This window comes from Equus caballus, chromosome 23 (genome assembly GCF_041296265.1).
Source record: "Equus caballus isolate H_3958 breed thoroughbred chromosome 23, TB-T2T, whole genome shotgun sequence".
NCBI lineage: Eukaryota > Metazoa > Chordata > Mammalia > Perissodactyla > Equidae > Equus > Equus caballus.
In genome coordinates, this window is record NC_091706.1 from 17,033,856 (window position 1) to 17,057,692 (window position 23,837).

A 23,837-nucleotide genomic window follows, 5' to 3' on the forward strand; every position below is an offset into this window, starting at 1 on the left:
ATTGTCAAGAAAGGAAAGTCAATCCCTGTACGTACAAAATGTCCCTCAGAGGCTGATCAACAGTCCTAAATAAACACCTGTGAGAGGAAATGTCACCAGGAGTGTTTACTATATTATACTTCAATGGTCTCATACAGGGGATGTAAGGAGCAACGAGAGGATGTTCACAGGAAGACAACCGCCATGTATTTCTTATCTGAGAAACAAGTTCTTGAAGATCTACGAGAAGCTTCAGCAAGCCTCACTGGTTTCTCCTGGACTCTCAAATATGATCTACCTTTTCATACTAGGGAAGTCAAATCCCATATCCTCACCCACTTCAGGATGCAGACCAATGGAGAACACAAGATTAAGCATCACAGCTTGGTCAAAGTCATGGTTTACGAAAAATAACTTCTTCTACAGAAGTCAATTCTCACCAAGCTGTTAGCATATTTCTTTAAGTACTTGCAAGTTAATAGACAAGGTCAGGCTGGGCTGTTACACTCCAGAGCGTAGTCCCTTACAAATGCTGAGGAAAAGACACGTCACTGCCTCAGAAAATGTGGCACTTGGTGATATGACAAGTACAATGGTATTTATCATCCATATCCACAGCCAAATGGACAAGAGCCATATCTGAAAACGGAAAGGGTGATTCAGCCCATTAAGTATGCAGAACATCATCTTTCAACACAAGATGGTCCTTGATGATTTCTTTTCATATCTAAAGGCTTTATCCAAGTGGGAAAAATGCAGAAGCAGAACAAGCCACAGCTTTTCTGTTAGAGCTACAGTCACAGCAAACTAGGGATTATTGGGCAGAAGGAGCTCAACAGAATACGCAAACAACCTGCCCTCTCTTCACAACTCTGCTCTCTACAGAGGGGCCACAACCTCATACTTAACTCTTGTTTTCTCTTTCCCCTGCTTCCTGATAAATGCTTTTACAAAGTTTTCTGAGAGCCAGATTTCAAGTAGGTTCAGATTATAATTTCCAAAATAAGACTTTCTATAAAAACTTGAGTCCTGGCAAGCCCGCATCCCTGGCTTGATGAGCATTTCCCGTTGAACTGAAGATGAATTGTCTGCAGCTAACGAGACAAACAATATAAAGTTGTCATTTTGTGGAACTTAAAGCCCAAACCCTGCTCCTCCCTGCCACTGACTTTTTTTCTAGGAGGTGATGGTATAATCCTTTAAGCAAGTCTCTCTTATACAACGATTTAGTTTTAACACACCCTCCAAGGTATTATCTAAAAATCCTCCACTAAAAAATCATTACAAATGGCCCTGCTATAAATGGCTTTTCCCAAGTTAAAGTGAAAGACACTAAAGGAATTACCAAAATAAGGGGTTAGTTAGATCCTGGCTGAAGCTTTTGATTTCAGTCAACATATAAAAGATCCTCACAATGTGGTTACCTTCTATTTACTGCATTTAAATGAAGCATATGCTTAAAAAAATACAGAGCTCTCTAAGCTATGTCAGTTATATCCCTACGTTGTTTCATGATTTTACTTGACGTATTTGAACCAGTCGTACATGGGCCCCCCAAATCAGTGCAAAGATTTGCCACTATTTCCACCAGGGGGCATTCGTCTCATTAAAAATAAACACTTTTCAACTGTTTGGCTAAATTCAGGGTAAAAGAGAAAGAGAGTTACGCTAAAATGGCTAAAATACGTATTTTGTTTATTAATCTGGAAATCCACACTTTTAATGGGAAGCAAAAAGGCTAAGTCGTTAGTGGGTAGTTCTTGAATCAGATGCTTCATTTATGTTAAAAGGTATTATATAAGTATGGAAAACTTATTGCTATGTTCTAAAAGGTGATATATACTAGAGAATGTTATGAAATTTTCAGAAGTGTCAACAAAATATGCATGTAAAGAACGCTCAGGTATAATTAGAGATTAATTTTAGAGGCTATAATTCATTTTAGATTAATTTTGGGAGCTATAACTGCTGCTTTCTTAAAATTTTTCCCATCCTAAAAGTATTAAAAGACTCCCACAAAAGCAAACATCATCCTTTTTAAAACGCCTATTTCTCAAAGATCGCATCAGTTTCCTTCTGACGAGACTACACAGGTACTTTGCACACATGAGGTTTGGGCACTGGGAGACAGAAACAAGGCTGATTTTCTTTGGGAAAGTTATGAAGAGAGGAAGAAAAGATGATGAAATATACAAAGGTCACACATTTTAAACAGGAATCCTGATAGCCTTTTATTAAAAATAAAGTATGTGGGAAGCTATACCAAACACTGTCAAAAAATACCCAAATACAGAATACCTTTTTTTGTTTACCTACCAAGAATATATCACACAAAGTTTGCCATATCCCTCAAATTACCACCAACCCAAACAAGCCAGAAAACTTCTCATATTTTTCTTTATAAAAAAGATAAAAGAAAAAATTCCAAGTAGAAATATGATAGTTCATATTTCTATCTATAGCCATCCAATCCACCAGCTCTTAATTAGGAATCAATAGATCAATAAGGACTATGGATCAATGAAGTCTAGCATCGCCCCCACCCCCAACCCTGATGGCAGCTTTCTCTTTCTCCACAATCTCCATTTTCATACGTTAAACAAACATGGCCACAGTGGAAATCACAGACTCTTACGGTAAAGCTGCACAGGGTTGGTCTTGGTATTCTCTTGAGCTAGAACTTCTTTCTGTTCCCATCCCTCTGCTTCTGCACCTGCCTAAGAAAGGCCAAACCAGCAATCTATGTGGGGAGCCGAATGGTGAGTTATCATTTTATTAGATATTTTGCTTGTTTTTCTCTGTAAGGCAGGGGTCAGCAAACTTTCTTCTATAAAGGGCCACACGAAAATATTTTAGGTTTTTTGAGCCATGTGGTCTCAGTCACAACTATTCAAGTCTGTGGTGTTGCATGAAAGCAGCCAGAGACAACCCCTAAACGAATGGGTGGGGCTGAGTTCCAATAAAACTTTACTCACAAAAACAAACAATGGGCTAGATTTGGCCCATGGGTCTTAAGTTGACAACTTCTGTTTTAAGGGGATAGCTCAAGCGTTTTCTTCTCCTGTACTGGTGGAACTCTGACATGTCAAACATCCAGAGGTTCCCTGATGGCAAGAATGTTAATCATAACTAGATTTTTAAGGAGAAAACCTAAGATAGAGCCCCCTCTATAATGACATTTTCTATTCACAAAAGCCAGCTACCGGGGCGCTTCTCTGACCCTCTAGTGGTGCCAGCTGTTAATGCTAGATGCGAGCGGGAGTGTCTTGGGTTCTTCTTGGCCCCTCTGGCACTTGCTGTCCTCAGCAGTGGAGAGAAACATCTCTGACTCCAGAGAGGAGTCCAATTTGGCATTAGGATTTCAGACCCAACACACCTGAGAAAAGTTTTTCAAACTTGCACACTCTTTGCCTATCAAACGAAATGCCTCACTTCCTCTTCCTGAACTTCTGAGGAGCGAGTCAAGTCGTCCGCATCCAGCTAAGCCTTTTAACGACCCACGGCTACTGTGCTGTTGCCGTGACTGGGGCAAGAAGGTGCAGCAGACATCTGGCCTGGCTGAGCACGCCCTTCTCAGAGGAGCTCCTCCCTCTCACGGAGCAAGAAAACTCCGGAATCTAATTTGTCTGCGTGTCTAGACAAAAATTTGGGTCAGACAACACAAAGCCCTCTTTTAAAAAAATCACTTCTAGTTTTGCTTTCATGAAAAAAGGGAAGATGGGAGTGAGGGGGTTGGTGGGAGTTGATCTCTAGAACACAGCATGTGAGTTGTCTTTTCAATTTGGTCTCAGCCTAAACAGCAAATCTGTGTGCTCCTTCTCTTTGCTTGTTAATGCATTTCCTTCCGTGGGAGAACAAGCCCCCCCAGAAATAGTGCATTTTATAAACAGAAAAAAATCAAGTTGTAATGGAAGCTCTGAATCAATGTTACCAGGCTTCCAGCAAAGTTGACATGGACCCTTCAGAATGTGCATCTCTGTTTGGCGGAGTTTTTTATTAATATTACTCATTAATATTTTTACTCTCCTCCGTGTGCTCAGAGACCTTGGCAAGATGAGCATTTTATAAATCTGAAAAATAAATAATTAAAGCCTTCCAATCAATACCACCCAAGGGAGAGTGAAGGAGGCACTCAAATCTGCATTAAAGTCAAGGTCCTCCCTTCTGGTAAGTGCTGGAGGAAGAAGAGGCAGGCTCGGAAAGCCAGAGGCCAGGAAAGCTCCTCTCACCCGGGTGAGCCGAGTGTGGCAAGCTGGCTCCTTCCACTTATCCCTCAACAGCTGGGAAGGGAGAGGGGGCCACAGGGAGTAACTCTGCCCTTGAAGCAAAGTGCCCCAGCAGGAGCTGGGCAGCAGAGACTTGCTCACTGTGAGCTTCACTGGAACTGCACGGTCTGGGCTCCCACTTCAGTTCTCTGGGAAAATGTTTCTGTCAACACAGCAATAAAGCGCTCCACAGAGGGACTTCACAGAACTCCGCAGCCCAGGTGAGCAGCCCAACTGAGCCGGGGGGATTCCAGGGTAAGGCTCTCCAACAGGCTTCAGGCACCACTAGTGCAAGGAGGATTCACCCTGCCCCCATCCAACCACCAGCCACCACCAACCACTGAGGCAGGTGTCTTGTTCCTGAATTTGTGATTCATTATGATTCTACAGATCACCAATTATGAGGAATCATCACTGGTTGGCGCCTGAATAGCCTCCCACTCTTCTAAAAATATCAGTGACAGTCAGGCTGCATCTACAGGCCTTTCTATAGAAGAGAAAATGCTGAGCTGGTGGTTGGTTTACTTAAAAAAAGCAAATAGCCAGGCTGGTTATACGCACAATATAAAGGAAGACTTTTAAAAAAATGAAATCATATCGTTGAAATGAACTTCAAAAAATCATTGAGGCTGTCATCCTACCTTAAGGTAAGCCTATCTATGAATTGCCCGGGGACAAGCACAACATACATTATTATAAAAGATCTTGAAAAAAGGAACTTCTATGAGCAAACCTTTTGTAGGACCAAACTACCTTCACTGTCAAAAACTTGCTAATTAGGACTGTTCTGCAATGGGTTGCTGGAGCCAGCTCATACTGGTTTGTTAAATTTTCAGGAATTTTGCGAATTCTGGCTGACGTCACATGGGTAGCTTGAAATCAGCCACGGTGGGAATATTTACACCACAGAAATCAGCAAACAGTACAAATTAGGTCCCTAACCCCACTGCACCCCTACAAGCTGGTTGTTAAAAATTTATCAGTATACCACCGCCATATGCTTTGTGAAACTGCTCCATTTTTCTCTTTTCCAAACTCTTAATTCTTTGAGAGAAGAGAAAAACTCTAGGAGTCAAAGCAGAAGTCTCAGTTATAATTTTATGGAAGATCTAGCCCCAACTTAGACAAAACAAAGGAAATCAACTGCTTTGCAAGACAAACCATTTATAGACAATGAAACTGCTGTATTAGAAAATCACCCTTAGCCCCAATTTATCCCTGCTATTCTCCCTGCCATTTCCCAGTCTTTTAAACATCTCTAGTCTCTTCAGCGCTCTCTGAATTATGTCACATCCCTCAAACTTCAGGATAAGAATGCGTTCAGTACTTCAATAGTACAACTGCAACCATGAAGAGCCACAGGTGACCCCACTTTTTATGATGCACAACCCCACCTGCTTTCTTAATATAACTTCTCTCTTCCTGTAGGGAGCTAAGCTGCATGCCAAGACTGGAAGTTATTTACTTCCTAGAGTCTTTCTGATAGAAATAAACCTTAGTACAACCCAGGGATTGGGAAACGTATCTTTCATGACTTCCAAAAAATATTTATTGGCCCTAAAACCTAAGAATAAAGATATTCTATTACCTATTGCTGGGACATATTCTCCATGAGTCCCTTGCATTTCTGGATATCTTACAAGAAGAGGCACTGACTGCCTTTTTTTCTGGATTATTGTTTCGAGGAAGTTTGTATAGCGAACAGCTTTAGAAGATAGAGATCATATCTCTGGGGCAAAGAGAAAGCATGTTAACTGCCCATTTAAAAAGATTCAAATTCCCTAAACTCAGGGTTCCTTTCCTATAATGCAATCTCAGCCCATCTGCATCAGCCCCGTGGGACTCGGGGCAGAGAGAACTGACACACACATGCTACTGACGCTGCTTCCAGTGTAATAAGTAAGAAAGTCCTTTGTCTCTGACCCAGGAGTCTCATGTCTTCTGCCACCATCTGTGAAACTGTGGCAGGCTAACTTGTTAGCTTGCAAGTAGAGTAAAATCTCAGACCCTTCACAGTTCTTGACACCTGCCCCCTACATGGCTTTAAAAAATTATATATATTCATATATCTATCTATCTACCTACCTATCTATCTAATAAGGACTAATTGTGCCCCTCAGAGATTCTTTATAGCTCTCATGGGCAATAATGTATAAGACAGCCCATGACGAAGTTACTAGGATGGAAATTGCAGAGCCGTTGCACTGTATTAAAGATATCCATGTGAAACTGGGCAAAATGGGCATGAACAAAATGATGATTGCCTTAATGTGTACTCTTTTTGTGTACTCTAGAGCAGGGCTCCTCAAACTCTAAGGAACATTTAAATCACATGGCATCTTGTTAAAACGCAGACTTGGATTCAGCAGGTCTGGGATGAGGCCCAAGATTCTGCATTTTTAACAAGTTCCCAAGTGATGCTGATGATGCTGGTCCAAGGACCATATTTTGATAGCAAAGTTCTGACAGCAACTAAATATAAATTCTATACATGTTAACACTCTGATATTTGCATAAACGCTAACATTTTTAATAAAAATATCTACAACAATCCAGAAAGTCCACATAAATCAGACAACTCCTATATTGGTTTAGCAAAGGATACTAAAATAGTTCCTGAGTACATGATTGAGTGCTTCTATACTTATATAAAGAAAATATCAATATTTGTTGAGAATTATCCTTTATTCCAAATTATAAACACATTCTATTCAAAGAACCAGGAGCAGAGGAAACCTGCAGGAGCAGACCTTCCTAGGTTGTGCAAAGAGTCTGTGGCCTGCAGCGAGCACAAAATAAACAGGGCAAGTGACAGTCCTTAAGGTTTATGTTGTAGGTCATTGTACCTCTGGCTAAGCTAATGCTGATGGGCTAGGCACAACAGGAAAAACAATATGTGGACATAAGACTGAGTCTGAAGAAGCAAACGTGCTTGAGCGAAAACCCCGTGGGTAGGAAGTCAGGGGCCCGAGTTGCGGTCCCCCCAGCACTCCCTTGCTACAGGAGCTGAGGGAAGCAGGGCCAGTCCCCACGGGGAGGTGAGGGTAGAGCCGTGCTCCAGGCCCAGGTGCATCCCCACTTCTGGACTCACATCTTTGCTCCAGTCTCGGTCACCTGCACAGGCAGCCTCTCTGTGTCAAGGACCATTATTTAAAAGTGTCATCAGCCCAGAGAAATCAATCTTTCTGTCTCATCTTATCCACTTGGGAAAAAGTGTGTGCGCAAATTTGAAAAGCACAGAGAGAGAGAGCCCAGAAATGAAAGAAAGGCGGAAGATGTATTTCAGATTTTTATTGAGAAACGTTTAGCAGCACTTTTACTTCATTCCTTCTGTCTCCTCCTTTCCTTTCTCCTGCCTTCCTTCCTCCTTCCTACCCTCTCTCTCTTCATTCTTTCTCTACCAAAAAGACAACCAAGGAGGCAGCGAGGTGTTATTTCTTATTCCCCACCCTACTTTCTCAAGAGGGTAGTGACTGTTGCTTTTAAGCAGATTCCTGGGGTCATCATGCTTAGGAAATCCGGGGTTCAACAGAGTGCAAAGGTCTCTTTCCTGAGGACCCTCTCAGCCTTTAACAGGCCGATGTGCAGGGCAGGCAACTCTCCTCCCTAAGGGGCTGGGCCACTGCATTTTCCCTGTTCAGCCAGAAACCAAGCCCTCCTCCTGTTAGTGTGCTGCGGAATTTGCTCTGAGAAAGGGAGCTCTGATTCTGGAGCAGGAGCCAAGCTGTTGTGTTTGAATTAGCTCTACCTGGAAGAGAAGCTGCGGCCTTGGGCAGGTCACACAACCTCTCTGAGCCTCCAGTTTCTTCACGTGCCTGAGAGGTCCATGGCATCTCGCTGAGGGTGCCATTGACAGGACCAAGGGAGACCAAGCATGCAAAGCGCCAGGAACAGAGTTCCCCCTGCAGCCCAGTTTTCAGAGTCACAGGGGATGTTAATCCATGTCCCCTGAGGGCTTGCTGGAAAAGCGCCCATTTTACTGAAAACTACTCTTGGCAATGAGGGCACTGGCCTCTTTCCTGACCTCACCCGGTGTCAGAACTTGGCATGTGTCTAGTCCCATCCACTCAAACCTGACTATTCTCTTCCGAGGGCTCCCACCAGGCCATATCTTTTTGTGGTCAGTCCCAACAGATGACATTTGCCAAAGGAACGAGGGAGAGAAAGGAAATATTGAGACAGAAAAGGTCACAGAGAATAAACAAGGGCAGGATTGAGGCCAGGTCAGAGATGGGACATGACTGTCCTGAGGCAGGCCCCTATGCCTCTGTGCTGTGGAGGAATGTGGCCTCAGGGAGTGAAATAATCTCCCTGGGTCTCAGGGTCCCCATTTAGAAAATAAAGACAATTACCACTACCATGTGACTTCACTCAGGTGTGGAAGATGAACAAATAAACAAACACATAGGAAATGAGTATTTACCAGCAGGGAAGGGGGTGAGGGAGGGAGAAGGAGGTGAAAGGGACATATGTATGGTGACGGATAAAAACTAGAATATTTGTAGTGAGCATGATGCAGTCTATACAGAAGTCAAAATACAATGATATCCACATGCAATCTAGATTATGTTATAAACCAACTGCGAGAAAAATAAGTAAAATAAATTTTTAAAAAGTAAGATAAAAAAAGAAAAGAAAGGTAATGCTGTCTATCTGGTAGAGTTGTGCTGAGCGATTAAGAGAGATTCTATATGCAAAGCACTTAGCACAGAACCAAGCACAGGGGAGGAACCCAATAAGAAAGATGAAAACAGAGCTAATGTTCTTTTTGGAACTAAGGGGGAAAAATAGAAGCTATTGTTCTCAAATCCAATTATCTGATTTCTAGGTTAGAAACTGGATATCGTCATCTTTCTGAGGAAATCTCAGAAAGAGGAACGTACACAGGGCAAAGAATTCCATTCCTTACAAATGACTTCAGACATGCCCAATGAGTGGTGGTAGATGTAGTTTTCATGCTGCTGTTTGGAGAAAGAGAGAGAGAGAGACAGGGAGAGAGAGAGAGAGAACCTACTATCTACTGGACTCCAAGAAGATTACAGTCAGCAATAGAAAACAGTAAGTGTTCAAATTGCTACATGAGGACCTCTTCCTCGGCCCTCCACAAGGCAGTCAGGTAGAGACATCAGATCACTTCCTTAAGACAGGACTCTCTTCACCTCCTCCACCCATATCTTACATATTTATTAATCTGTTGTCCGTCTCTCAAGGCAGGGACTCTATCTGTCCTCAGGGTCCTTAGCGGGCTGGCCCAGAGCAGCCTCTCAGTCCATGTTTGTTGAAGGAATGAATGGATCCCACATTAGTTATTTAATAAGCATGACCACTCAAGGATTTACAGTCCATTAAAACAGCATGAAGACCACAGGACCAGAATTTTTTAAAAATTAACAAGGTTATTATAACTCAAATGAACAACTTTATTAATCCCTTCCGACTTTAACAGCAAATCAAGGAAGAAAGTAAGAAAGGCTTAGCAGGAGCCAAGACATCAACATAGATACGATCACTCTATATTTAGATGTTCTATCCTAGCCTCTCAATGACTTCCTTATCAATTCCTAAATTCAGTGGCTCTGCTGTGACCTCAGGACCAATTCCAAACTCAAGAGCATGGCAGGAAGGCACTTGTTCATCTCTCCATCATCTTCTGCCACGTCCTCTCATATCTTACACTCCTGCCATGTGCAAACTACCCTAACATGAACCTCCGTGCCTGGACAGGTGCCTCCTTCTCCACCTTGTCCATGCGGTGAACTCCTACTTGTCCTTCCAGATCCCACATGAGGGTCGATTGGGAAGTACTCCCTGATTTCTCTAGACTGAATGAGTCAGTCCCCTCCCGTGAGGGGCTATTTAGATAACCTATTGCCATATCATCTGCTTAGATGTCAGTCCTCTGCTAGACTACAAACATCTTGAAGGCAGGTTGACAGGACACATACTTATTCCATGGCACATTGTACACCCTCAGCAAAAATGTTTACCAGAACAAATAACTGGATCCATGACCACTGTTACACTTTCTATGCCCCCATCACTATCCCTCCCAGCCAATGACCTTAAAACCAATGACAAGAGACCAGCAGGCAGGTTCTAAGGTAAACTTTGTGGAACACCTATTATCTGCTAGGCACTATCTTATTACTCTTTTGGTTACCTTTAAGTGCTAGTGTGCCCACTTTACAGATAAACAAAATGAAACTCAGAGAGGTTGTCACAGAAAAGAATGCAGCAGAGCTCAGAGTCAAGCCTGAGTCTGCGCTCCTTCCACTATCTTATCTGTCCTCAAATGCAAATCTCATTTCATTCTTTACCACTTCGGAAGGCTGTTCGCATCCCGATTGTCTTCCATCATAATTCTCACCTCTTAAGCCATATCCCCAAGTGGCCCTCAGATGCCATCGGGCCACCGAACTTCTCCCTGTCTACTGGACATAACCCATTTTCCTCTCTCTTTCAGATCTTCTTGTCCCAAAAGCCTGACCAAGTGTTTCCACTGCCTTCTAGTTCTTCACTATTTCTTCTGCTCAAGGCAGTTGAATGGCTTTGAATTAATTTCCAAGAATAAATCATTCATACCCAAAAGACATGAAGAAGACATGAAGACAGAGGAAGAGGATTCTTCTGCCCTTACAATTCAGGCAAGTTCAAAAACATGTCCTGAGTGTTAACTCTGCCTTGCACCATACCAAGTACTGGGGACACAGAGATAATAAAACAGAACTGCTGATCTGGAGGAGCTTTTAGGTTAATGGGACAATCAACAGGTAAGCTAGATGCTAAGCCCTTTCAATGGGATGGGCTAAGCATTTTTCTGGATGATTACTCACAGTAATAAAGTCTATAAAAAAGGGTCCATCCTGAGGGTATCAGAGAAGGCTTCTTGGAGGAGTGATGATTGAGCTTCGTCTTTAAAAGATAAATAAGAAATAACCAGGCAAAGGGATGGAAGAAAAGCATTCCAGAAAGAGAGAGCAGCTATGGTCTGTAATAAGTGCTGATGTCACTTTAGAGGTCTTTGGTATGGTTTTGTATACTCTTGCTGAAATTTTCACATGTGTAGAGCTTGTGTCAGCAATGAACAATTCAAACAGCACCCAATGCAGATGCTAGATGGAAGTCCATTTAGATGGTTATGCCATCATTGCCATCACCCGTTCAATTTTTTCTTTAAGGATCTCTCTGTGGAACAGACTGATAACTCCTGTGAGATGAGTTCGGGCTTTGAGAACGCTGCGGTCCATTTAGAGGCCGGAACAAGTCCTTTTCTAAACAGCATCCTGGTACAATACAGCCACAGGACTGAGCGTGACCGCCCCAGAGGAGGAGCTGAGAGAGAGACTTCCAGCCTCTGCCCCCAAAGCACATTTGTTTATTTTTCTTAAAGATTTTATTTTTTTCCTTTTTCTCCCCAAAGCCCCCCGGTACATAGTTGTGTATTCTTCGTTGTGGGTCCTTCTAGTTGTGGCATGTGGGACGCTGCCTCAGCGTGGTTTGACGAGCAGTGCCATGTCCGCGCCCAGGATTTGAAACAAGGAAACACTGGGCCGCCTGCAGCAGAGTGTGCGAACTTAACCACTCAGCCACGGGGCCAGCCCCGCAAAGCACATTCTTAACACTCCATCCTGTTTCCACCTTCTCCGTAATTTTGTGTTTCTATGAACCACCCAGATTCTTTCATAAACTGGACAAAGCTCTCTCTGTATACAACAAACTGATATAGCTTGCCTCAAGCGCTTATTAGAAATTATTTTCAATCATTCTCATTCTGGGAAATGAAGTTTAGTGTTTGGTAATGTATTTTGTTATCTCTTAATAAAGAGACAGTCTCCTCCAATTTTAGCAAATCATGAACTTTGATGTCGGAATGCCTCTTTGATAACATTAGAAACAGACATTTTAATACCCCACAAAGAAAAGAGAGTCAGCAGGGCAGCAGATGGAAGAGCTAAAGCATTAAAAGCAGAAAGATCTAAATATGAATTATAGGCCTGCCAATTACTAGCTCTGTGACTCGGGCACGTTAATATATTCCTCTGGACTTCAATTAACTCATCCTTAAAATGGAAGGTTATTATGAAAATCAGAGAAAATGTGTCTAGGACGTGGCATACAGTGGTGCCCCTCAGTAAATAGTAACTATAATCTATACCTTATTTAACTTTTAAATTACATTTTAAGATCACCCACTTGCACATATGTAGCCCAAATTAGCAAATGAGAGATTAAAACTTGTTTTAAACATATTGACAAAAACCATCAAATAAGATATTAATTTCTTAGAGCGCCTGCAGAAAATACTGTCTTAGGTCTGCTGCTCAGAAGTAGACCCAGACAGTAGTGTTCATGGTAAATGATTTATTAAAGGAGGGCTCCCAGGAGAGGGGGAGACAGGAAAGGAAAGAAGAAACCAAGCAAGGCTGCAATTTCAGGTGAGGTCTCAGCCTCAGCCTGATCCTGCAGGGAGCTCTGGAGTGTAAATTACCCACGAATCCTGCAGAGAACTTGTAAATTATCCCAGGGAGTTGGCCCCACCTGAAGGCAAGGGAGTGGGTTTTCCTGTTCCTTCATCAGTCAGTCATCAGCAAAGGAACGGTTGGGGGAAGGGGTTGGAGGGTACTTAACTCCCAGCCACTTCCAGCTCTGCATGCGTCCACGTGTGTGCACGTGTGTGCACGTGTGTGAGCATGTATGTGTGTGTTGGGGTTGGGGAGGAACCCCCCTAGCTCAAGGCTAGCCCTCTGAAGAAGGTTCCAGGTGCTAGCCCTTAGGAGCAAAAGTATACAGAAGCCAGGCTGAGCGCACAGGACCAGTAAAGGGATCTGGGCGGGGGTAGCTGGGTGGAGCATGGACAGCATCTGCAACATTAATCAAGGGAATTTCACGGTAACGTATCTGTGTCAACTCTGCCTTCTGATCTTGGAGTTGGTCCATAACCAAATTATGTACACTTAACTGTAAATACACTCATTTTTCTTTGGTAATTTACAAAGACCTGAGTTTGAAGTAAATATTTCCTAGGAGTATAAAATTCAATTTTGAGGGTTTGCCCTCAGGCATCAAAAAATGAGCTCGTCAACCTATTACGGTTATGGTTTTCTGCTGAAGAAAGTTGTGCCAGTCACTAATAGAGGGCACAGACCCTGCTCAGACAGAAGCACTGGGAAAGACTGGTGGCCAACTCCTCAAATACCAAGGAGAAAACTGGCAGCAACAATTCCTGGGCTTTTTCATGTATGCATATTCATTGGTCTCCGCAGAGCTCCGACATTCTAAATGCCATTTAATTTGAGTTGTGTAATCCATGCATCTGGTTAACACAGATCTATAGCACAGAGATTCAAGACTCTGCTTTATTCAAATAAATTCTTGTGATTTAAAAACGTAATTTTTTATACCTCTATGTCCTTATCTCTAGAAGGGAAGGCTGACTTTAAGCCTTCAGGTCATAGGGACTCACTGGAGACAGCCAGTTGGGTAGGTAGGCTGGCTCAAAAGGTAACCTGAGAATGAGCTAATAGATTATTATAAATGACTACAGAAACATGAAATGTCAAAATAATTTTTAAGTAATACATGCAATTAATTTGTCAGGGTCATGAATGGTTCCATACACCCCTTCTAAAAAAAAACTTTCCAATAATCTGGCAATTTATAATTTAAGGCAATTATGTCAGCACATCAGGAAGACTAGGACTGGAACTAAAGGGTATAGTCTATGAATGCTGTATAACCAGACGTATCAAAACAATTCATGAAGAACTTTTGAAGGACCCAACAGACCGATAACACTGATGATGAATGGGCACCTCAAGTTTTTGCACCTAGAGCAAGTTCCAATTTCAAATAAATAGTGAGCAACTGCAATGAGTGCCGCCAAGGGGCAGGGGCAATCTACTATTCCAGGGACTCTCAGAGCACTGCAGGAGCTCGGGAGATGAGTGGGAAATATCAGTGGGTACGGGGAGGGGTTAGAGGAGGGGCAAGGATTCAGCCTAAGAATGATTATCTTTCTCAAGCAAAATTCTCAACTACTACTAGAGTTACCAAATATCTACGCTGAACCACCATTCCAGGGTGAAACATTCGCTAAAATGATAGGATGAAGCTACTCAGACTTGGCATCTCCTGCTCTTGGCACATTTGAATTCTGAGAATTCAGAGTCTGATTGTAGTTCTCTGCTTTCCCATGCATTGTTTTATAATTGAAAACTTTTGGAATCGATAAGAACCTGATATGTAGTATAAGATGCTGAAGAGAGGGAAAACTAAGAAGTCAAACCAAAATTAATACTATCCAAGAATCTATGCCAATGAATGAGATTATCCAAAATTGTGCCCTTTATTTTCCATTTTTAGATTTTCATTTGGTAACATGGTAGATCTGTCTTTTCAAATATGCTTTTTTTGCTGGTAATATCTGAGTTAGTTTCTTTGAATTTGCTAACCCATAAGTGCATTAGGTGACGGGTGAGAAAATAGACTAGAAAAAACATGTATTGCGGGGCACTTCATAAAGAGGAAGAGCTACATGACGATAATGAAGACTTGGGAAGAACCTAATTCCCAGATCCCATGGGGGAAAGTACAGAACATTCTGCTCCATGCCACCCAGGGCCAGAGTAGTTTGGAGAAAGAAGGGGAAGAGGTCAGAAGCTCCCCAAAGGTGGTAGTCAGTCAAATACTTCCCCAGAGAGAGAGAATAAGAAGGATGAGGAAGCATGGAGATAGAAAAATACATTTAAGGAGATCTGGTCATAGAATAATTAAATCCCACTCCCCACACCCAGCCCATGGTGGAAAGGCAATTACTCCAGACCACAACATGGCAAAGTGCTATCACAAATTTGTCAGGAGGATAATAAGCAGAAAAATCAAGTGCTCTTGTCCTCTCTAGAAATGCACAGCTTCAAAATTTTCCAGCCTCATCTTAAGTCCTACCCTTGTCTTTCAAGCCAAAAGGGACACCATGCAAAGAGCAGGGGTTCTACTTAATGTTCAGTCATCATGATGAGGAAAATCAGAATTTCCACAGTGTCTCTGCTCACTCTGAAAATGCATCATTTGAGTTTTCAAACAGTAGCACTTTTCTCCCAATAGCAACTGAGATGGTAAAAATAATTTTACTTAAATTATATCAGCCATGAAGTTAACTACGGTGTAATGACCTCGCCTTGGAGTGAACTGAGCTGCATAAAAGGAATTAGAGTGAGGGGCCTGCCTGGTGGTGTGTGGTTAAGTTCGTGCACTCCACTTTGCAGGTTCAGATCCCAGGTGAGGACCTACTACTGCCCGTCAAGCCACGCCACGGCGATATGCCACATAAAATAGAGGAAAATTGGCACAGATGTTAGCTCAGGGCTAATCTTCCTCACAGAAAAAAATAAAAGGAATTAGAGTGAGGATGAAAAGGATTATAAGAAAAACTCAAGACATAACCGAAGCCCGAGTCCTACCCATTCTGGTCTCAGGGGGCCATGGTCATGTGATAACTAACAATTGCAGCATACTGTGGGTGTCTAACGCCGGGGTAATGCAGACAACTAAGACCTTGCAAACCATCATTTCGGGGTGTGTACTGAATGCATGCGTGGACAAATGTTGGGGACTGGGAGGGGAGAGGGATCGTACTTCTAAGTAAAGCTGATCGTGAACCTGAAGTGAAATTTTCTCCACACCCTTGTTGCATGAACTTCTCTCCTCCACCCCAGAGATATCTTTTCCCCCGTCATCCTTTGTGATCAGAAACTAATTTTATACATTAATACATCAGTGTTGCCCACACTTAAGTTCTTTACACACACTTTCTCAACTGATGCCTTATCTAAAACCTTCTGTACCCTACCCTTCACTCAGAAAAGCCTTCTGAAAGCTGCAGGTCCCTATGCAGAGCTGCATCTCTGCCACTTCTCTGGTCTCTCCTACTGCTCTCCCCACCCCCACCCCTGCTCTGCTCCAGCCACTCTGGCCTCTGCTCTTCCTTCAACACGAAGAGCTCGCTCCAGCCTCCCTGACTTGCGCGTGCTGCTCCCTCTGCCCAGAATGCTGTTTCCTCAGGTGTCAGCAGGCTCATTCTCTCTGCCTTTGAATCTTCGCTCAAATGTCAGCTTATCAGAGAGGTCTTTCTTAATGATTTAAAAACAGCAAAACTCTCACTATCCCTCTCTTGCCTTGCTTCACATTATCCATAGTATTATGACTTGTACACAAATGTTTGTACTAGTTTTATTTTCAGTAGTCACAAACTGGAAATGCCCAAATGTCCACAAACAGGTGAATGGATAAACTAATAATGGTATATGCAAAGATAAGAATATTACTCAGCCAAAAAAAAAAAAAAATGATGAGCTACTCATATAATATCATTGATGAATCTAAAAGTAATTATGCAACATAAAGGAAACCAGAAAAAAAAGGAGTAAACATTTTAGGATTCTAATCATGTAAATTCTAGAAAATGCAAAGGTATCTATTGTAAGGGAAAGTAAACCAATGGCTGCATGGTGGGCTGTGAGTGGCAGAGGGTGAGAGATTATAAAAGGATATGAGGCTGATATATGGTGACAGATAAGGTCATTGTCATGACCATGATGATGGCTTCACAAGTGTACACATATATCAAAACTTACCAAATAGTACACTTTAAATATGTGCAGTTTATCGCATAGGAATTATACCTGGATAAAGCTTTAAACAATGGCTCAGGATGAAAAATCTATGTATCCCCCTGATTTGGAAAGTAGGTTTGGGAACCCTATATTGACTCCACCATCTCTCTCCTCATGCCTTTGGGGGTCAGTCCTATTCAAATAATCATTTTTTAAAAATTTAAATTGAAATTAAATTATTTACTTAATATTTTTATTTAATTTTTTAGCATATTCCTTATCCTAAATAATATCATGAAACCAAGAGTATGATGTGCCAGATATATTTTTCTAATAAATTTAAATTATCAGAACTAAAGATGTTAGCCCCCGAGAATCTTCTAAAACCATCTTGGTACCACTGATGATGTATGTCCCCAGAAACACAGTGTCATTCAATGGCGGTACATATCAGTGGTAGTACATACAAGTGACAGCCAATGGCAGCTATATACCAGTGACATCCAACGGCAATACATCCTAGCGCTAACACAGTGAGTTTGGTGTGGAAATAAGTTTTATTTATTGTTATAATGTTTCTTAGTCTCACAGCATAAAACATTAAAGCTGGAGTCATGAGGCCTGGCTTCTGCCTCTGGATGTGCTACAAACCAGCTACGTGATCTTAAGTAAGTCCCTTAAGCTCTCTGGGTCCCAACATCTTCATCTCTGCAATAAAGGCTTTGAATGATTCCTAAGCTCACTGCCTGCTCTCACTGTCTTTGATTCTACCAACGACCACAAAGATGCAGGAGGGAATCCGAAGGAAATTAGGGCTCTGATACCTACTTACTGTTTAATCCCCGTGATGAGGAAAAAATAAAAGAATTCCCACAAGGTCTTTGCTCAATGACTGAGAAACACAAAATAAATAATATTTTATAAAATAAAGTAATATTTTTGATGTAGTAACACTAACCCATGACCCACCCAAACGTAGGCAGCCGGATACCAAATATCCATTGCCTCAAGGAGGGCTTATCAAGGTAGACCCAAAATTAAAAAGTTGAAATCCTTAAGGCCAGAATGCTCCTTTTTTAAAATGGAATCCAGTAGGTACAAGGAATGATTGAATTAGAAAAACACCATTCTGCAGCCCTTAGAAATTAAATAATTGTTTCAGGAAAAGATCAGAACTGGATATTAAGCCCATTAGGTTCACGTTTTGGGGGACGAGGACATTAGCTAGGGCCAAGCTATCACTCTACAAATTACCCACCAACTGCAAAAGGAAAAACGTATATTTACAAAGAAAAGATCTGGTGGTCGCCATCTCTAAAAAGTGATCCAGCTTAGACCAACAGTGTAACAATCTGACACAATGCGCTTCTAGATGTGGTACAGTCTGAAGCGCACAGCATCTCTGGGACGTTCCTCTTCCCCAAAACTTTTCACCTGAATCTAATCAAGCCTTTAGAAATAACTCCTGTCACAGGAAATACAGGAGATAAAAGACAAGTTAAAGAATCCCACCAGCAAACTATCAGACACAGTCAGAATGAAGGACAGACTACAGGACAACTGACCGGACTCTTCAAAAAGTCAGTGTCAGGAGGAAAAAAAATGGAGGTAACGTTCTAGATTGAAAGGGCCCAAAGAAACACAGTGACAAAATGCAACGCATGAACTTTGAGTTGATCCTGGTGTGAAATACAAATAGCTGTAAAAGGCACTGTTGAATAACTGGGGAAATTTGAAGATGTACAGGTAATATCTGTTATTTCAGAGTTATTTTAACTTTCTTGGGTACAGTGATAATGGTATTAGGGTTGTGCTTTTAGGAGATTTGTGTCCTTAGTTTTAGGAGAAACATGCTGGAAAATTTAGGAGTGAAGTGACATGATGTGGGAAACTTATTTTCAAACAGCAAAATGTTAAACAGAGATTGAATCTAGATGTTGAACATGCAGATGTTCACTGTAATATTCTTTCAACTTTTCTTCGTGTAGAACACGTCATCATAAAAATTTGGAGAAAAAACAAGATCCACATGTATGACAAAAATTATTTGGAAGATGAAGTCAGGCCAAACCACTTTTCATATTCTTTCTGTATCCACGGGAAACAGGAAGTAACTTGTTTGTTTACAAGTTAAAGGAAGGCAGGAGGAGCTCGTACCCTGTCCCCTAGTCAAGTATGGGGGGTGGGGACCCATAGAACCTCTAGTCAGGGCTGGAGATTCCAAAGAAGAACCCCAAGTCCATCTTTCTGGGAGGACCTGAAAACATGGCCAAGAAGCCAGAGCAACACCAAGCCTGTAATGGCAGGAGAGTGATAAAGCCGGGAGACCATAGTGTGTCTAGGCAGAGAGAGCCGGGGCCAGGTTCACAGAATTTCCTGTGTCCCCAAAGCTTCAAGGATGGCCTTGCAGAGAGGCATGTGAATATGGTGGAACCTGGTTAGGAACACAAGACATTACACCTGTGACTTGCCCGAACTGGTGGCTGAGGACAAGTGGGAAGAGAGACAACACAGCAGAAACCAATATTGAGAAATGACCACCAACGGCCACAAATATGCTCCTCCCATGCAGGGGCACTTCATAATCCCTGAGGCATGCACTCTGCCACCATCCAGAAACTGAAATGCCGCCTGAGGAAATGGAGAGCAGAGAGAGAGAGACCCTGACTTGATGGAACAAACGCTGAAGTCTCTGTGATTGTCCACAATTGTCTGAGATTACCCGGAATGGTAGAAGATTAAATTCCTGCCACCTAGTGCAAAAAGGACTAAAAATAGATATTTTATTGAACAGTCTGCATGAGATATGTGCCTGCTCCATTCTCAATCCCATCCTAGACATTTAGCTATGCCTCCACCCACCGCCATGGTATCACAGGATAACCAAGATATAATGTGGTTCAATATGGATAACTCTAATGTTTCAAGGATTTATTTCAAACAAAATAACAAAGCCATGCTGTGAAGTCTAACTGGAAACAGTTTGGAAACAGTTGGGGAACTGCCCAGCTGTTGATTTGCTCCCTGAAACGCACAGCGTTGCAGAAGAGAGACCTCGGCAGGGCTGCCTCTCTGCTTGAGCTGGGATTTCAAAGCTGCCTCTGGCAGGACTCATGCTACATGCAAATTAACAGTAAACAGAGTTATTGGGAATGCCAACTAAATAAGAAATACCTTCTGATTATAACTTAGAGGCCAGACTTTGTTGAGAAGATCACAAGTTTGAAAAGACATCCAGGGATATTTAGTATTGACCATACAGACACAATATTTCATATGTTAGTAGTAAGAAGATTGTAATTCAACAATGGAGCAAAAAAGCTATATCATTACACACCAAAATAATAATGGACATCACCAGAAGTACATGGCGGACTCTTTTTTATTTTTTTTTAAAGATTGGCACCTGAGCTAACAACTGTTGCCAATCTTCTTTTTTTCCCCCTGATTTTTCTCCCCAAATCCCCCCAGCACATAGCTGCACCTTCTAGTTGTGGGTGCTTCTAGTTGTGGCATGTGGGGTGCCACCTCAGCATGGCCTGATGAGCGGTGCCATGTCTATGCCCAGGATCTGAACCGGCAAAACCCTAAGCCACCAAAGCGGAGTGCGTGATCTTAACCACTCGGCCATGGGGCTGGCCCCCATGGCAGACTCTTTTAGTGAGTATGTGATTGTTTTGAATGGTTTTGTAACAGGATGGTAGACATAAAAGCTGGAGGGGACCCTCAGATGCCTTTTGGTCCTGTACTATTATTTCTGGTCTGCACACAATTTACTTTTACAGATGATCGGGAAAGGCTCAGTTGGCTGGTTGACTCTACTCAAGTCTTGCCAGGACTACTGAAGTTGACAAGCATAACACCACCTTATTCTCAACATTCTCCCTCCCACACCAGCCCCACCCCTGAACTCAAGGCCCCTTCCTTCCTCTCTCACTAGTGGGCGCTGAGGTGATTCTTCCGTCTTTAATTCAGGATGTTAATCTCTTACTAAAGACTTAAAGAATTGTGATGGAGATTCTCTCCCTCTCTCTCTCTGTCTCTCCCATTCTCTGTCCTCAGAACAATAAAGCTCCCAGATGATCACAGAAGAAGCCAATGTATTTCTACTTTTGCTCATGCCTCGAGGAAAACAAAGATCTTCCACCGCCATGTGCCTGGCCAAGCCTTGGCTTCTCTCACAGGAAATGCAGCATCTTTTCTTGGTCTATGGTTATAATCATATGGATGACAATCAATTGTATAAGGAAGAACTTATTTTCTCCAGAATCTCTATTTTCGTCTCCAGCAGGCTATGAATACAGCAAAAATTAAAGTCTATTTTTGTTCGAAATCATTTTAGTAGTTGCAATATTCTCCAGGCAAAAGGGAAGCACATGCGAACAGGAGGCGCTATGAGCTCATGTTTCTAGATTAAGCTAACGGTTCTGGGGAGGCAGGGCCTTCTCCTGCCCATCCCACTCCTGCCTGCCCTTTGTGCCCCTTCCCTACGGTGACCGCTCCTCCCAAAAGAAACTAGTCAAACCAAACCAAACCATACCAAACCAATCAATAAAACAGATTTCTCATAAAGCCCCAAACAACGTAAACAGATGAATTGTTCAAATGACAATAAAATTAAGAATTTGCAATAGTTCATACATAGTGTCTTTAAGGGCTGAGGGACTTAAAATTAGCGTTTGTTTCAGCAACTTTATACTCATAATACATCCCATAAAGTAGAGACATGTTATAATGATAATTTTTCTATAAACTCAACTAATAAATCTTAAAAGACTAGTAAACACTGTATACATTTGGACATTTTTCTGCAGTTCAGACTGAGTATGAATTCACACAGGACTCTCCCCTCACTCTTGTCCTTAATGATGTATTACTGTAACGTGAATCTGAAAAATAATTACCCCTTATGGAATTAGTTCAATGAGCCAGGCACTAAACTATGCACTGATTTAGTTTTTATAATCAGCTGAGAGATGCATATTATTCCTTCATTTTACCAAAGAGGAATCTAAGATTTAGAGAGTTTAAAAATTTGCCCCAAATTATGGTTAGCAGGTGGGAGATTTGGGACGGGAACCCAAGCTCATCTGACTCGTAAATCTCCAATATTCTATCTCTACTTGCTCCTAGGATTGAAGACTTAAGAGTTAACAACTTACAAACACGAAGGATGTGCAGTGTTCAAACAGGCTGTCTTCTGAATTACCATGTGACAATTCTGCTGATTTAGAGCTAAATTTATTCCCGTAGTCATTCAGTATTCTTGCCCAAAATAAAGTAGATAAAATCAGAGCATATGTTAGAATTTAAGCCAAGTTCTTATCTGTCTTCTTCATAAATTTTGAAAAGCTTGTCCACCAACATCAGATGCTAGGAATGAGGAGGAAGAAGACCAAAAGAGGGAGCAAAGTAGAACTAGGAAGCACAGAGTGCAGAAGGACAAAATGGCAGGAGGAGAAAAAAATGGAAGGTTAAAAAACAAGAGAAATAAAGGAGAAAATAAGAAAACCAGCAGATTTTCCTATTTAGGAACTCCTTTCTATTATCTTTTGTTTTTTTGAGGAAGATTAGTCCTGAGCGAACATCTGTTGCCAATCCTCCTCTTTTTGCTGAGGAAGACTGGCCCTGAGCTAACATCCACCCATCTTCCTCTACTTTATATGTGACGCCTGCCACAGCATGGTGAGCCAAGTGGTGCCATGTCTGCACCCGGGATCCGAACCAGTGAACCCAGAGCTGCCGAAGCGGAATGTGTGAACTTAACTGCTGCACCACTGGGCCGGCCCCTTTAGGGAGTCCTTTTTAAAGCATGTCATGATCTGTGTAGGGAGGTCAAAGTGAGTTCACCACAGGATTTATGGAGAACCAAAAGTAACAATTTTGCCTGATTTTTAAGTATAAAATCTACTTTCTTAAGAGATTCTTTACCTTTTAGTGAAACTAGTAGCGTGGAAAGTCCCTAAACAATACTGGGCATACTTTCCACATTACAGGCGAATCTGGGCTCTCCCCCAGTCACACTGGCCAGTGGGATGCCCTCATGTGACAGGTAATTTAAACAGTTCAAGATCAGTGTGCTTGCAAGGCTAACGGGAGAAGGGCTACTTCCACTTCCTGTCCTGTGTGACCTGGCCAGTTCCTGGAAGTTCCACGCGCACCTTCAATATGCTGCAAAGAGTAAGCATGTTCTGCCCTCCTATAGACATAAGCCAAATGTTGGCCCTACAAGAAGTAAGAGACTTTGAAAAGGAGATCTTCACCTCACAAATATATGGGAAAAAGCTTCGTATAACATTTCCATAGTTACAGGAAAGGAACGCTTGGGCTAATTCTTTTCTTTGGATAAATTTCTAATTTGTCCAATTACTCAATACCTCTTTCAACTGAATGTCTTTTCTGAAATTTCCAAGGATTTGATTGTTATTGACAAACTTTGTTCTCTACTAAGAGAGCCCTAAGATAGACTTTAAGTTCAATCTGAAGCTGGGAGAGGGCAGCAAAAAAGGTTCCTATAAAAACTTATATTCTCTGATACTATTTTGTGAGGTTTATATAACCCGTATTATAAGAAAACCAACAAAGCTCATTACTTACTTTACAAAAAAGAGTTAATTGCTAAGTTCTCAAAAATTTCTTTTTATTAGTGGCTTTCTGATGCCAGAAAGTTAAAATAATACTGTTGGTCTCTCTGAAAATGTCACACTAAAATTTGTTTAAATATCTTTATTCTGTATATCTCTGAAAAAGACAGGAGTACTTCACACCAAGTTATAAAAAATTTCAAAAGAACTGAAGAGCTAAGTTAAAAAAACCACACATATGGAGTAAAACTAGTAAAAGAGATATTAAAAAATATGTTTACAATCCTAGAGGAGGAAGGCCTCCCTAAGGAAGACACAAGCTTAGATGGAAAAGGACAGACTTGCTTCTATAAAGAGGTAAATCTTTTTGTTTGACCAAAGATACTATTAAAAAAAGA

At 41.8% G+C, this 23,837-nt stretch overlaps 1 protein-coding gene and 1 non-coding gene across 44 annotated transcripts in view; one reads left to right on the forward strand and one right to left on the reverse strand.

Moving 5' to 3' along the window:
• The window catches only part of NTRK2 (neurotrophic receptor tyrosine kinase 2), a 345,316-nt gene that overhangs the window by 238,315 nt on the left and 83,164 nt on the right, over positions 1 to 23,837 (reverse strand). The window lies entirely within an intron of this gene.
• MIR544B (microRNA mir-544b) lies at positions 6,579 to 6,654 on the forward strand. The gene has a single exon (NR_032996.1). It is a non-coding gene; the product is annotated as a microRNA mir-544b (primary transcript).